This window comes from Pan troglodytes, chromosome 14 (genome assembly GCF_028858775.2).
Source record: "Pan troglodytes isolate AG18354 chromosome 14, NHGRI_mPanTro3-v2.0_pri, whole genome shotgun sequence".
In the NCBI taxonomy this organism is placed as follows: Eukaryota; Metazoa; Chordata; class Mammalia; order Primates; family Hominidae; genus Pan; species Pan troglodytes.
In genome coordinates, this window is record NC_072412.2 from 89,206,980 (window position 1) to 89,213,585 (window position 6,606).

Genomic DNA, 6,606 nt, shown 5'->3' on the forward strand with positions numbered 1-6,606 from the left:
TCTATTGTATATGTGTTAATTTTCTAGTTATAGTGGGACATCAGTAGTAGTTGATAAATTCATAATGTATACCTATTTACAGAATGTTTATGATTTCTCAAATATTTGGTATGTTTTTTGCATATGTTACAGAATTTAATTTTTACAACAGTCTTCCATTTTATAATAGCTATATATGTATACACACACACACATTTATATACATATGTTGTTTTTCAAGTATGGCATTTTTTTCAACTTAGGGTTGTTTTATTTTTTTTACCTATTGTTTCTTATGCCAAAAAAGCTTTTCTTCCACATATTCTCATGATTTGCTCCCTCACTTTATTCAAGTCATTGTTCAAATATGACTTCCTCAGAGAGCTTTTCTTGGTTACCCACCTACAACATGTCCAATGCTATTTCTTACATGATATTTCTTGCAATGATTTGTTGTATGATATTTCTTGTATGATGCAATGAGAATATAATATTAAATACCTGAGGAGTGAAACTATCTTTCTCCTGCTCAACTGTTTCCGCAGCAGCTAAATCAGTGATCAACAAACACTAGATGCTCAATAAATATTGGTTGAAATATTGAATAAAATAAGTTAGTGAAAAGGTGGGACACAGAAAGCTTTGGTTTGGACATAGAAAGTTTGGTTTTTGAATGCTCTCTATCAACTACTTGATAGAAGCAGTCTGTCTTCTACCAACCTACGTATATCTGTCTATCTGTACTCACATTCTTACATTTTGCGATTCCAATGGACTTGGTATTTCCTGAACCAACCGTTCTGCTTTGAATATTACATACTTCATCTTTCTCGTAGACTTTGCTTTGGCAGTTATCAATTATCTCTCTGGCATCTTCATATTGAAATTCTTCCCTCCCTTAATCATTACCATCAATGACAATACATTACCATTATTCAAACAGTCTCTCACAGAAGTTTAAAAGTCTTCAATGACTCCTCATTCTATTTCAGTTATTTAGCCATTTATCTGATTTCCTTCAAAGCAAAACTTTTCTTCACAGCTCCTCCTAATACGAAATAGAATCCGATTAATTCCACTCAAATGTCAGCCTCCAGAAATGTGAGAAATAAATTTCTGTTGTTTTTAAGCCCCCAAATATATGGTATTTTTTACAGCATCCTGAAACAAGACAACATTTTAAAAACTGAAACACTCAATGTAATATAAGGGGAAAAACCTAAGAATGTAAATTAGGGAATTGAACCATTGCCAGGCTAAACACCTCAAGAAAAATCTGAAAGATGTAGTTTGGATTAAACCAATTGAAGACAGGTTTAGAAGATGGATTTATCCTTCTCCCTTCTGGAAAAAGAAGTATCACCGAAGATTAAGAGGTCACCTTGGAAGGTTAAAAAAAAAAAGAAAGAAAGACAATGCAATCCAATAACTATATCTTACTGGGAATTCCAAGTAATGGAGGCTTTACCCAGTGATGAAGCATCTGTGGACCTACCACTTATACATATACTCATTCTTTGTCAGAGATAAGGAGCATGAAAAACAGCGAGACTGTTTCTGGTTCATTTAGGAACTATAGCCAAAAGAAAAAGAAATAGAAGAGCACGATTCTCTCTGACAGAGCTGGCAGCAGCACACAGCCATACCAATTATCTTGAGCAGAAGCCAGATTCAAATGAAAGTTATATAGATAAAAAAGGTAGCACCTTAAAAATGCCATAAGAAAGAAAAAAAGTTAACAAAGCATTTCCTCTCAAGATTGCCTTCTCTATCTATAATTGCTCTCTAGTTGATCAATGACAAAAAACGGTAATATATTTGTGCTTACCAGCCATTCAGTTTAACTTTTCATAAGGGATCTATATAGTGAATTTCACCAAGGCCCAGATAGATTCATCCTTTTAAATGATAAAAACAAATTTTTAAAAGGATGGAACTTTGAAAATATTCTTTAATATGAGAAAAACTTTAAATTTGTGATGAAACTGGAAATTTTATTTGAAAGATATTTATTATTAGAGGTAGAACAACAATTTAAAAGGAACTTTTAAAACAGGGTCTTTTGTGGACATGGGACAATTGAAAAAATATAAAATTGTAAAAGCAAATATCAGAAGATAGGAGATAGGATAGCAGATTGGGTTGATAAGGTAATAGTCTAAAGCATTCCTTGATAAGTCATTATGAGTAAGGAGGCTAATATTTTGGTGGAGAAAGTTTAATATAGTCAAATATAAAAGGAACATCACTGAAACATTAAAAAAATGAAAAATGTAGGAGAGTGTAAAAAAATCCCTAAGATAGACAAGAAAAGAACAAAGGGATTAATGTACAAAATAATTTAAAATAAAGATGATAAAAGATAAAAAAAATTTTACTTACAGTTAATTTTTCTTATGAGAGAGCCAAACAAATATTATGCATGCAGTGAATAAGATAGAATAAAAAGAAAAATAAGATAAAGGAAATTTTATCTCTCAGTCAAGGGTCAGCACATAAAATTAAAGAAAGGGGATATTTTATAATGAAATACTTTATTTTAAAAGTAAAAAAAATCATCTAAGTAAAATTAAAGCTTACTGCAAAGGTACTTGTCTTACTCTAGATGTTGTAACAAAATATCATAAACTTGGTAACTTATAAAATATATGAATCTATTTCTCATGTTTCTAGGGGCCGGGAATCCAAGACTAAGGCAGATTCAGTGTCTGATTAGAGTCCACTTTCTCACAAATGGCACCTTCTTGCTTTGCCTTCACGTGATGGAAGGATTAAACTAGCCTGCTTGGGTTCATGTTATTAGGATCCTAGTCCCAGTCATGAGGGCTCTGCTCTCATGACCTAATCATCACCCAAGTGCCCCACCTCCTAAGGGCATTTAGACAAAAGATAAGTAATTTTTTAAAACTACTTTTAATCAATACAAAAGCCAAATCAGTTGAACGTTTATTTTAAGATAATTATTTTAATATAGTTATCATTTTAATCATTGTATTTAATTGGTCTCCAAACTGCAATTACATCTTATTTAGATGAAGAAAACAATAAAAATTAATTTTCATTTTTTTTAATTTTGGATGAAGTGATAAAAAAATTTGTAGTTGCAAATACTATAACATCTATTTCAAAGAAACAGGGACATTAATGAACTAAACATTCTCCTCAGTAAGTAACAAATAGAACTCAAAACAAATCAAGGGTCATCTGATGGAATTATTGAGAATAATAAAGCAGGAATCTAAACACTTAAAAAGAAAATCAATGCAAGTTAGTCAAAATAGAGTTATTTTTAATGAAATAATGAATAACAAAATATGGCCATTTACGATGTTCTTTATATTTACTATTCTATTTCTCTGGGGTTTTTTCCATTGACTTTTTTTCTGTTTCTTAATTATTATAATATAAAGAGTTTTATACATATTGACTTGATATATGAATAAATAACTTATAATTATGTAAAATATAATTTATATTTGTGTCATACATCTTAATGGATTTTTTATTTTTAATAGGTTTTGAGTGTCTAGATGGCTCTTTTTTTATTTATACATAGAGATAGTACTGCTGAAAATATAGCAAAGCAAGCAGCAGGCATTCAATAAATGTTAGCTAATAGACTTCTTCATCATCATCGTTATCACCATCTTTTGTCAATGAGTAATCCAATTTGGTTCCCAAGAAATTCCTAATGAAGGGAGAAACCATCTGTATCATGGTTAAAATAATGATTTTCTAGACAGACTGATATCCATGTGCCTTATGAGAATGTACTGTGAAAATCAACAGAATTGAGATAAATCTGGTTGATAATGACCATTGTGGGAACATAAACCGAGGGATTGAATCTCAGGTTAATAGGACAGTAGAATCTAAGAAATTTGCCAAATTATTAAATGTGAAAGAGGTGGAGGAGAAGTAGGTAATATTTTGAACTGGGAAGTTGGTAACACTACATTGCTATGAATTTAAATAAGAAAGTAGTAAGATGGAGCTAATTTAGTAGGAATTGGAAAATGATAAATTAATTTTGAAATTTTTGAATTTGAATTTTTCTTCTTAATTAACCTAGGTAAATATACTCTCATAATATTGAAACTCTGAGTTTTAAAAATTGTAAAAAAATTGTCAGAATAATTATAAATGCAATGACAGAATGAGGAGTCCTTTGAGGATAAAAGACAGGGCATAAATTATCATGCAAGAATATAAACTTTAAAGTGATATGTTTACATGAGCTTTTTGTCCCCTAAGAAATAAACTGTTCTGGCAAAGACTTCATAGTCCAACAATATGGCATATTCTTAACTATTCAAGAATTATATCAGAGTATAAAACTTTGGCATGCCTAAAAGTATTTGGAAATGCCATCACAGCCTGAAAATTTGGCTAGTCATTGGTTACTGGAAACTGTATCATAGCTAGGAAATACGGCCTCCTCCTGTATATATAGAAATTAAATCAGAGCCTAACAACTTGGCATATCCAAAATGATCTTGGAATGTTACCACAGTAGAGTGATTTGGAACAACTTTAAGTATCTGGAATGCCATCCCTGTCCAAAAGCTTGATATTGCACCATACTCATCACTTTCAAAATATGTTCTGTGATAACATTTATAAATGCCCTTGACATTTTAAGACTCCACAATTCTAGATAATTTCATATTTTACATAATCTATAAAGATCACGATTGCTTAGTTTATCCATCCTACTAGGATAATTTTGAAAGTAAAAGGAGTACTGTAATCCTGGGAAAGTAGGTGAAAATTGGGACTGTTATGGGCAAATTTTTTAGTATGTGGAATGGATCTTAATGTATAGGCATAATATTACGACACAGTAGCAAATGACAGAAATCCACCTCACCTTTAGAGTTACTAATTTAAACACAAAGGAGAAAAAAAAGAAAAATGTCTTGGCTTACAATACCAGCCAGTCCACTTCCACCCCCATCAATAAAGAGTTTGGGGCAGATAGAGGTAGTACTAATATATACTACGAATTTCTATCCTGGGATGCAGGATCCACTTGTGTTTGCATGACAATTACACTCATGCCAGAAAGCCCATGAGGTTGAAAAGTGCTTCCACATGCTGATTTGGATTCACATCCTTTGACCCTACAAATCTGAGAGGAAAAAAAAAAAAAAAAAAAAAAAAAAAAAAAGAGGTATTCTCCAGATCCAATTATTTCTGTGAAAGATTTGTGGGTGTGTGTTATTAATCATGGCTGGGAGGGTAGAATAGATATTTTGACCCTGTCTTGGTTGCAGGCCTGTTTTTTCAGTAAAGGTGCAAAGTATATTTTAGAAGAGTGCCTGGGAAGGAAGATTTAAAAAAAACAGCTACTAATGTCATTTACTTATTTAAAAGCAATATGGCATAGCATAGATAAGCAGGGGTTTTTTTCTGATTTGAGAGTAAGTTTTTATTCTTCCTTTTTTTAAAAAAATGTTTGTTTCCACAGGTTTCTGGGGAACAGGTGGTATTTGGCTACACGCATAAGTTCTTTAGCGGTGATTTGTGAGATTTTGGTGCACCCATAACCTGAGCAGTATATACTGAACCCAATCTGTAGTCTTTTATTTCTCACCCCCTTCCCAACCTTTCCACCTGAGTTGCCAAAGGCCATTGTGTCATTCTTAAGCCTTTGCATCCTCATAGCTTAGCTCCCACTTATGAGTCAGAACATATGATGTTTGGTTTTCCATTTCTGAGTTACTTCACTTAGAATAATAGTCTCCAATCTCATCCAGATTGCTGTGAATGCCATTAATTCATTTCTTTTAATGGCTGAGTAGCATTCCATTGTGTGTGTCTGTGTGTGTGTGTATACATGTATATATATACATATATGAATACATAGACTGTTTTGTGCAGCATGGTCATGTTGATGACATTGATTCTTACAATCTATGAGCATGGGAAGTTTTTCCATTTGTTTTTATCATTTATGATGCCTTTCATAAGTGTTTTATAGTTCTCCTTTTAGAGATCTTTCACATCCTTGCTTAAATGTGTTCCTAGGTATTTTAATTTTGTTGCAATTATTATAAATGAAATTGAGTTATTGATTTGATTCTCATATTCATCATTGTTGGTATATAGAAATGATAATGAATTTTATACATTGATTTTGTATCCTGAAATGTTACAGAAGTAATTTATCAAATCCAGGAATGTTTTAGAGGACCATTTAGAGTTTTTAGAAATAAGATCATGTCGTCAATAAACATAGATAAGTTGACTTATTTTCCAATTAGTGTGCCCTTTATTTCTTTCTCTTTGATTGCTTTAGCTATGACTTCCAGTACTATATTGCATAAGAGTGATGAACATGGGCACCTTTAAATTATCTGACTTCAAATTACACTGAAATAATATGTACAACAACCCCCCAGGACATGTGCTTACCTATGTATCAAACCTTTACTTCTACCCCCAAACCTAAAATAAAAGTTAAAAAATTATACTACAAGGTTATAGTAGCCAAAACAGCATGGTACTGGGATAAAAATAGACACATGGATAAATGAAACAAGATAGGAACATAGAAATAAAGCCACATACTACAACCAACTGATCTTCAACAAAGTCAACAAAAACATGCACTGGAAAAGAAGA